Genomic DNA, 10,683 nt, shown 5'->3' on the forward strand with positions numbered 1-10,683 from the left:
TTATTATAGTTTCTTTAAAATATTAATTAACCAATGAAGATGTGGATTGACAATTTATATCTCACATTTCATCTCAAAGGTCATATGTTCAAGACCTTGTCTAATTTACTTATTAAATGAAATGAATAAATAGTTTTATGTGAACTTTTAAATCACTAATAAAAGTTGGTTGAGATGGTAAGTGTATATTTATGTGTTAGAGGTTACAGGTTAGAATGTAACCCAAAGCATAATTTGCTATGATAAATAGTGATAAATAACTAATTCCGCAATTTATTTTATACAATATAGAGCTAGCTCTAGCAAGTGGCAATTCAATTTTGCTACAATGAAAACAAACAGTAAAGGTAGTCTTCTATAATTTTGTTGAATAATTGGGAATAAAGAGTCAAACTGTTAAGGTAATTCAATACCGACCTTATTAAATAATTTATATGGGAAATGTCTACATGTCTGTTTTATTTTTTCTTTGAATGACTGTATTTTTATTTTTATTAATTAAATCATTTGATTTATAAATTATGTACATTTCTTTTTCATATTTTTTTTCTTTGAATGAATGTGATGCTTGGGTGACGTGTCATAACGATTAAGGTTAATTCAGTGATGATGTGGCATAAAGATATGTTGGGTAAGTGATGTGGCATCATGAAGTGTTTGTTAAGTGACGTGTCATATTTAAAAGGATCTACTGTCACATGGATGTTTTTATAAACACCTTTTAATAGATTAGTATATATTATTTTGAAAGTAATTTGTATGGTTAAATTTATAAACTTCAATACTTAATTAATATTTCTAGGTATGAGTTTTTTGAGAAAAATAGGAAGGGGGAAGCTTTATTAAAACAGAAACCAATTACATTAAATCAATCTCCGCGAAGGCCAAAACTTAATAGATTAGTATAGATTATTTTGAAAATAACTTCTGGGTATGAGTTTATTACTCATATTATTATTTTTTTTCAATCTTTTTACAAAACTATTCAATTGCCCCAGTTGGTATAAATCTATCACAATTTTCCTTAAGACTCCCCCAGACGGCCCTACGCACGTTATGAATTGGAAAGCTGGCATATTTATTGTGGTCAATTATTTCATCCAACATTTTATTTTCTCTTTTGAAATTAAATACCCACCAGGTTTATTATCAATATCTAGATAATGTCCTAGGCTCAAACAAGCCAAGAACCAAAAAGGGTAATCAGTGTGTATTAACTCAAAATTACTAGTATTAATTTCTTCAATTCGTCATGGTGTCTGTTTTAATACTATTATTTTTGCTAATTAATACCTCAAATTCGTTTTCAATTCTAAACTACACGAGATCAAATTGTTACAACTCGTCATTATACACTCTTAAAAGCTCGTATGACACCAATCTCAACAATCTGCTATCTGATTTGGTCTCCCAAATCTCTACTACCAATGATACTTTCATTACAAAAAAGCAAGGCTTACAAAATCAAGATACTACTTATGGCCTTGCCTTGTGTCGAGATGACATTGATCGCGCTGATTGTAACGATTGTGTTAAGATGGCTAGCGAGGAGGTAACAAATGAGTGTCCGAGGGCAACTCAAGCCATAATTTGGAAGGAGCGTTGCATGCTTCGTTATTCTAACACGTCGTTTTTTAATCTCCTTGAAGAGGAACCCAACGAAGCGCTATACAATGTTAACAATGTCACGGACCATGTCGAAGATTGGACTAGATTGCTCCAGGATACATTGAGTAGTGTATCATCTAAGGCAGCTTCGGTCAAGTCCGGTAACAAGTACGCCACTAAGGAGGCATGGTTTTCACCCATGAAAATGTATTTGTACACTTTGGCTCAATGTGTTCCGAGCTTGACAATGGGGGATTGTAGCGAGTGCTTCGGTAAAGCGGTTGATCTTATTCGTAGCTTGTTCGCGCATGGGGGGATTGTGCTAACGCCTAGTTGTACGCTAAGGTATGAACTTTATCAGTTTTATGGCTTAATAAGTTTGAAGCCATCACCAAATTCGAGCATAGCACCATCTACAGACATTATTGCCAGAACAAATCCAGGTATATGTAAGTTTTGTTAAGATGTGAAATATATGGTCTTTCTTTTCAAGAAAATTTGTCAAAAGCAACCTTTCTAATTGAGTCTTTGTGAAAGATCAAAATAATTGTAAAAGATACATGTTCTTTAACTTTTGGCATTTTCCCCCCACGTGAGAGGCATGTGACCGCCAAAACACCATTTCAACCACCTCAAAACTTGGACCATATCTCTCCTAAACCCTCCCAAACTTCCTCGCAATCAGGCCAACCACCCAAACACTTATGAAAACCATTTAACCTAGCCTCCTAAAAATCATCTAGCCACCTCCAAAATCACCCACTCGCCACTTTAGGATTTTTGGTCGTCCGAAATTCAAAATTCAAACAATAAAGGTTAAGAGCGTTAACTGTATCACTATTATATTACTACTAAAACTATGTCGTGTTGATTAGTTGAATTGTTTTAATTAGATGGGAATGTTGTTACCATGTTGATTAGTTGAATTGTTTTAATTAGATGGGAATGTTGTTACTGAGTATTATATAGTTGTGATACACGCAGATGCATACAACTATAGCTTGTAACCTCTAAGGGTTAATAGGGTTAAATGTACTTTCTACAATGGCATAATTAAGTTAAGATGTTTATGACAAATGGACTAATCTTTCACATTATACGTACTTAACCTACATTCGGTTTATAGTTATGTTTATTTCATGATAACTCTTTTAACTTTAATTTTGTTCTTTAGATACCTAATTTTTATGGTTGTACATATACATATTTTTCTTTAATCTAAATTTGAAAACTACCCAAGATAACATATCATTACAAATTTATTCGGATTTATACTATGTAAATTGAGTTTGTATAATAGGGGTAGTTGAGAGAAGCTAATTAAGTCCGATGGTAAAGGGGTATAGTTCTATGTGAGTGTTAGTTGGGTCTAAACAATTAAATATATGTCAAAATTAGTGGCAATTTATCTTGGAAAAGTCAAAAGTATAAGAAATATATAGCTAATTTATATACTTGACTACTGGTTGAAAAGTCAGAAAATAAAAACAAAAGGTTGAATAATATAAGTGCTCATTTGCTTCATGTATACTACATTAATATCTTATGGGAATTTTCATATCATTGAAAGTTACATGCCTTTTGAAGTGTTGGAGTTGTTCATTCCAAGACCCACATGGAAGAAATAAGGAAGGAATGACTTTCTTATAAGTGGATTCACACTTTATTAGTATGATGATGTTTTTTGGAAAAATGTTTAAAAACAAATCTGTACAAGCTAGGCATAAATCAGACAATATCATACTACTATGGAGTGGAGTATGCTTGCGTGCGGCCCAAAAGTTCATTTAAAAAAAAAATTGCATTCCATAATTTCCACTCCTATGTTTGAAGAATTTGGGAGAAAACTAAAAAAAGGATGGAAGTTATCTTATAAAATTTTAAGTTAAAGATACCTACACTTTCAAAGACGTTTACATAATTAAAATATTATACTTGTTCAGGAAAGAAGAAGGCAACTGCAAAGAAAATAGCTGTGGCGACCATTGTGCCGTTAGCGGTTTTAGCGTTGTTAATAACAGGCATTTGTGTCTTTCGAAAGAAAGCAAAGAAGTACCCTTCTCCGGACGCTAAAAATGGTACTAATCCAATTAATTCATAGTCTGAATTTCTATTGAACTTTGAATAATACAATGAAGTTGGCAAATGTCTCACATGTTGCTATATATAGTGCTTGATGATTTGGTAACTGCGGAGTCTTTGATGTTCGATTTGAGAACACTTGAAGCTGCCACTAACAACTTTTCTGATGACCACAAGCTTGGTCAAGGCGGATTTGGCAGTGTTTATAAGGTATCACATATTCACATTACTAGTTTGAACTAAGGAACTCCATCAGGTTCTTTTTAAATGGATAATACAAAGTATATGTAGGTAGGGTGGTATTTTTTAAGGTAGATATGGTGGCCCTCTTTTTACAGGAGGGGAGGTGAGGATCGAACCCCTGTCACTCTGGGGAGATTGTTAGGAATATGTTAAGAATATTTTGTGGATTAATTTTAGGAGGAATATATTCAAGGAGATAATTGAGAATATTTATCCCTTGATTATAGGATTGTTAGGATATTTTTGTTTAGAGAATTATTCTAGATTGATCCTAACAAGTTGTATTAATATCTTCTTAATTCAATCAAACGAGGGCAAGAATCAAAAAAAGCCTTTCTCTGATTTTCTCTGATTTATCAGAGATGGATGGTACTAACCATCCCTCTACTCCTTGATCCTCGAATGATATTTTTTTTAAGTGGAGACTAAAGAAACAATAAATTGAGTGGGGAAAGGAGAAGAGAAATACTTATTTCGTTCTTTAAATAGTGCAACAACTACTATTTAACAAAATTTCACATATTTTTCAACAATATATACTATTAAAGAAAATTCAAAATCTCCAACAAAATTATAGTGTGAACATGATGTTCTATAATGAGTATAGCGTAATAATATTTGTGAAATTTACTTGATTTTATTTATTTTTCATGACCTTCTAATTGAATGCCTTTGATTCATAGGGAACTCTGGAAAATGGACAAGAGATAGCAGTTAAAAGGCTATCAAAGATATCTAGCCAAGGAGCAGAAGAATTCAAGAATGAGGTTGTATTAATTGCAAATCTTCAGCATAGAAATTTGGTTAAGTTATTGGGATTCTGCTTAGCAGGAGAAGAGAAGTTACTCGTGTTTGAATATGTTCCCAACAAAAGCCTCAACTACTTTTTATTCGGTATGTTCAATATCAATCTCATATGAATAACTCAATGTACTCTCTATATCCTTGTTCATTGTTAAATTTTTGTGTACGTGATGATCATTAATTCATTAGCATAACTGTGAGACTTGTTATTGTGACAATGCAATTTATAATGTTACATGAACACGTACTCTATGTAAATATAAAACTTGATCAACCTTGCTAATTTCAAGTATGTAACGGTATATTCTGAATTACCTTGTAGATGCACAAAAGCAGGGAGAATTAAATTGGTGTACGCGCTATGAAATTATACGAGGCATTTCTAGGGGACTACTTTACTTCATGAAGACTCTCAGCCAAGAATCATCCATCGTGACCTTAAATCTGGAAACATCTTACTTGATGCAAATATGAACCCAAAGATTGCTGATTTTGGTTTGGCAAGAATCTTCAAGGTTGAACAAACTGTGGATGACACAAGCAGAATTGTTGGTACATAGTAAGTTTTTTTTTTTAGTTTTATATTTACTTTTCCTTTTTGAAAAATAAATTCATCTCGCATAATATAATTTATATCTCATTTTATAATAATATTTAGTTTTTTGTACGTAAGTATGTTAGTATGAAAAATTGTTTATTGCAATACTAGATAACAGTACGTCACATTTTTAAGGGAAAAAAAAGAAGAAAGAAGGTTAATTCACTTTATTTTAAGATTTTTTTAAAGAAGCAGAATAAGTTTATTTTGTTCTAAAGAAATTAAAATTACAGTTTTTTTAAAAAATTATAAGTGTAGTAATTGTTTACATTGCTTTGTAGCGGTTACATGGCTCCAGAGTATGCGATGCATGGACAATTTTCCGTAAAAACCGATGTTTATAGTTTTGGCGTGTTAGTTTTGGAGATTGTTAGTGGTAAGAAGGTTAGTGCAAGATTCCATCCATCAACCGGAGACCTCTTAACCTATGTGAGTACAAGCAATTCATTTGTGCTATTTCATTCATATTTGATTCGATTTCAAACTAAAAAGAGACCAGAAATCAAATTCATTCTCCATATAAAAATGCTTTTCTTAGGCTTGGAGAAGCTTAATAGAGGACAAACCCTTGGAATTCATGGACCCAACATTGAAAGATTCATACTCGATGGAAGAAGTAATAAAATCGATCCACTTAGGCTTATTGTGTACACAAGAGAACACACAAGCGAGACCAACCATGTCAACAGTTGTCCACATGCTCAATAACGGCTCTTCTATCAACACAATGCCTATACCTCAATGCCCTCGATCCTTTTTGCAAAGTAGTAATGAATCATCTCTTGTGTCAAGGTTAAGTCGACATTCAACGACAACGAGCAGTGCTAATGTGTCAACACCATTTACTGAAAATCAAAACACAATAAGTGAGTTGCATCCGAGGTAACACTAGTGCATTATTGAAGAAATTTTTTTAAAATTTTGCTTCGCGAGCTAGCTAGTTATGCGTTGTACTTCTTATACAATGCAAGATTTAAATAACTTCCTTTAATATATACGGGGAAAATTTGAAAAATATCACCAACAATTATACCCATTTTTTACAAAATCCACCAACAATTCATTTTTTTTATTTTTTTTTTAATTTACCACCAACAATTGTTCAAAACCTTAAAAATTATCACCTGCTTTCCCACCTCCTCTATAGTGACGTCATGGTGGGTTCCACTCTTCATTTCCCTCATTTTCCCCTTCTCTTCTCTCGATTCTCACCTTTGTTCTTCCCTCTTATTCCCTCTCTCTACTTAATTTAGGAAAATTGCGATTAGTGAGGAAATTAGGGTTTAAATTCACCATTCTTACTCATGCTAAACAACAATGCAACACCAATTCCATGATTATGTTATTAAAAAGGTGATAATAGAGGTGAGAATGGAGAAAAGAGAAAGGGAAAAGTAGGAAAATTGAAGAGTGGGACCCACTATAACGTCATTGGGCAAGCAGGTGGTAATTTTTAAGGTTTTGAAGAATAGTTGGTGGTAAATTAAAAAAAGGAAAAAATTGTTGGTGGTTTTGTAAAAAATGGGTATAATTGTTGGTGGTATTTTTCAAATTTTCCTATATACGGAGTAGTTAATAATTTAGCCATTAGTATTTTGAAATTATATTTTGTAATGTATAATTTTCTTATATATGTAATTGTAGTTATATTAAGTCAATATATATTCATATCTTTTAAGTCAAAAACTTTTGTATATATCCGATGTACAGTAATATTACTATACATCGAGGTAACTTTTGTTGAATTTAGGGTATCTTTCATCCATAAAGCTTAAATAATTTTTATTTATATCAGGATAACTTATATATGCTAGGTAACTTTAATTAATTATAGGGTAATTTTTTATCATTTAAAGGTAACTTTGAAGCGGATGTACAATATTTTATTGTATATCTAATTTTTTTTAAATGTTTGTCTTTAAGTATTTTTCAGTTTAACAAATTTGCAAACAAGCGTAGGCATAGATAACGGCCTTATTTCATTGTCGTTAAAACTTTATAGGAATTTTCCTTAAGAATTCATCAAGGCTTTTGATTTTATAATAACATTATTGCGAATCCCATATTCTATGTAAATAGAATAAAAAAAAGGGGGGGATAAACTGATTATTAATTGATGAGAATCAAAACTTCATACAATCATACCCCTTCTAGTCTTACTGTATTACATGCATGTGTTTGTTGTTAGGCTTTTGAAGAAAACCCACTCCCGTGATTAGTTGTTAATGTACAGCTTAGTGTATAGCTCCTTGTATTCCTTTTCTCTCTGTTTCTCTTGTTGAATGTACAGCTTAGTGTATAGCTCCCTTGTATTCCTTTTCTGCCCTCAACTGTTTTTTATTCTTTTGTATAGCCTAGGTGTAAGCTCGCTAGTGGCGCTTCCCGTATATATTGTACACTACTAGGTTTGCTAATCCCAAGAGGATTGAGCACCGCTTTCATAGAAAATACAGAGAAAATATTCTCCAAACATACGCTCGAGAGTAAGGCAAACACTCAATCACGTCATACTTCTAACCTGAAATTCGAGTAAATAGCTTGAGTTTTCACATGGTATCAGAGGTTCCAGGTTAATCTTCTTGAAAGTTTAAAACTTTAATCAAATTTCTTGCGATTCCCTTGTTCTCTTTCATCTAAAATGCCAGAAAAAGAAGTTTTTGATGCTCAAATGAACTATTAGGACCCTTTGTTCTTATCACATTCTAATAATCATGTTGCTTCTCTATCACTAATGTTGATTGATGGGAGCAATTTCATGATATGGAGCAGAAACGTGAAGTTAGCTCTAGGAGCTACGAACAAGAAGAAATTCATTGAGGGAAAGATTCCCAAACCAGCTGTAGATCACAAAGACTACAATAAATGGGAAAGGAATGATTACATGGTGAGATGCTGGATTTTCAGATCCATGACAGACCAAATTGCTTGAGGTTTAAGCCTTGTGCAGACTTCCAAACAACTGTAGGATGAACTTGTTGAAAGATACTCAGAGAGAAACATACCTCTCTTGTATCAGCTCAAGAATGATCTAGGAAAGCTTGAGCAAAGAGAAATGTCTGTAGGAGACTATTACTGTAAGTTGAAGAAGTTCTGGGATGAGATATACAATATCAAAGCGATACCAGAATGTACCTGTGGTATAGTGGCTAAATTTACATGTAGTATGGACAAGAAGATGCTAGGAATGGTTGAGACTAATATGGTGATTCAGTTTCAAATGGGACTGAATAAAGGATACCAGAATGTTAGAGAGAACATGACATTCTTAGCATGGATCCATTACCTAGTGTCAACAAGGCATTCCATCTAGTGCAACAAACAGAGAAGCAGAAGAGAGTAACTGCTGAGATGAAAGAGTTAGCAGAATCTTCAGCTTTTCAAGCTCAAAAAGAAACTAAAGGTTTTAAGCCCGGAAAGAGGAACGAGAATGGATTTCAAAGAAGGGAAGGAAAAATCAGATGCTACTTGTGATTATTACAAGAAGAAAAGGCATGACAGGTCTAGGTGTTTTGAGATATATGGATATCCAGATTGGTAAAAAGGCAAGATCTGCAGCAAATGAGGGTAAGTTTGAAGATGAGATGGACTCACCTTTAGATGAGGAAAAGTATGAGGTTGGAAATGGCTCAAGTAGCTGACTAGACCCATAGATGGTTTCTGTAGTGGTGAAGGAGGTCATAAAGGCTTTTAAGGAGAACCAAGGAGCAAGAAGCATTCAAGGAAGAGGAAATATTATGAGCAATTTTGTAGGTATAATTTCCTTTTCAAATGTTGCTAGATTTCATGAAATTTTGACTGCAACTCCTAGATCCAATACAAGATAACAACTGATTTCCGACGGAATTTTTCCGTCGGAATCAGCGCCAAATTCCGTCGAAAAGGGTCCGCCGGAAAACCCTTCGTCGGAAAATTGGGGTTTTCCGAGGGAAATTCCGTCGGAAAGGGGCTTTCCGACGGAATTTTCGACGGAATTATTTCCGTCGAAGGAAGATTTGAATTTCAACTTCAGTCCGTCGCAAATTTCCGACGGATTTTTCCTCGGAATAATTCGTCGAAAAAGTTAACCTCCGACGGAAAATTCCGTCGGAACAGGAATTGTCCTTGGAAAATTCCGTCGGAATCTCCCTCTTCCGACAGAATATTCCGTCGGAAATGTTATTAAAAAAAATTAATAAAAAAAGCTGCCCCACCACCACCAGCCCTAGCATTAACCAACACACCCACCACCACCGTATAAACACCACCACCATCCACCCTGTTCAAACCTCCCTCCCACCCACCCAACAGCCAGCCCCTGACCAGACCCACCCACCACCAACCACCCCCTGACCAGACCCCCACCAACCCAACCACCCTGACCAGACCCACCCACCACCCAACCACCTCCTGACCCACCACTAACCCACCCACTAACCCACCCAACATACCACCCTCACCCACCCCACCACCAAAAAAACGAAAAAAACCCACCCCCCCCCAACCGTAACAACCCACCACCCAAACCACAACCCACCCCTGCTCACCACCCACCACCACCCCCTAACCCACCACCACGTCCAACCCTTTTCCACACCACCCACCACCACCATTCGACCAATATTGAAAAAAAAAATAGAAATTGGGCGAATTCGAAACAAAACCAACCAAAAAGAACGAAAAATATTGAAATAAAAACAGATCTATACAAATTGAAACAAAATACAAATTAGAATACAAATCAGAACAAAAAAATCGTATTCTATACAAATTAATTAAAAAAAAGAAAAAAAAACGGTTCTTGGTGTTGTTCGAAAATGAGGGGATTTGGCTTGTTCGGTGTTGCTCGAAAATGAGGGGATATGGCCCAGCGTTGCTCGGTGGTTGGTAGTTGTTGTTGGTGATGGCGTTGCTCGGTGTTTGCGTTGCTCGAAAAAACGGATCTTGGTAGCTGTTGTTGTTGGTTGTTGTTGTTGGTGATGAAAGAGGGGAAAGAAGAGGAGAGAAGAAAGAGGCAGATAGAGTTGAGAGGAAAGAAGGAGAAGAAAGCAGGGAAAGATAGACTCTGGGGGCTTTAGACCATATGGCTGGAAATAAGAAGTTGTTTAGTAACCTAAGAAGTTAACAAGACCTATAAAGGTTGTTCTAGCAGATGGAACAATCAAAAGGGTGGTTCAAATAGGAACAGTGAAATTGGGAACAAAAATTGTTTCGTATGATGTCATGTATCATCCTGAATTCAAGAACAACTTGTTATTAGATCTTTTGCAAGATAATAAAGTCGAGTAACATCAAGATCATTTTTTATGAAAATGGGTGTGTGTTTCAGGACCCTATTAGTAGAGAAAGCTAGGCTTTTGGGAGAGTACCAA

General features: G+C 34.6%; 1 pseudogene; it reads left to right on the forward strand.

Moving 5' to 3' along the window:
• The first annotated feature begins 1,168 nt into the window (after window positions 1-1,168).
• LOC110693339 lies at window positions 1,169-6,587 on the forward strand (annotated as a pseudogene).
• Window positions 6,588-10,683: the final 4,096 nt, after the last annotated feature.

Source organism: Chenopodium quinoa, unplaced genomic scaffold, assembly GCF_001683475.1.
Source record: "Chenopodium quinoa cultivar QQ74 unplaced genomic scaffold, ASM168347v1, whole genome shotgun sequence".
Classification (NCBI taxonomy): domain Eukaryota; kingdom Viridiplantae; phylum Streptophyta; class Magnoliopsida; order Caryophyllales; family Amaranthaceae; genus Chenopodium; species Chenopodium quinoa.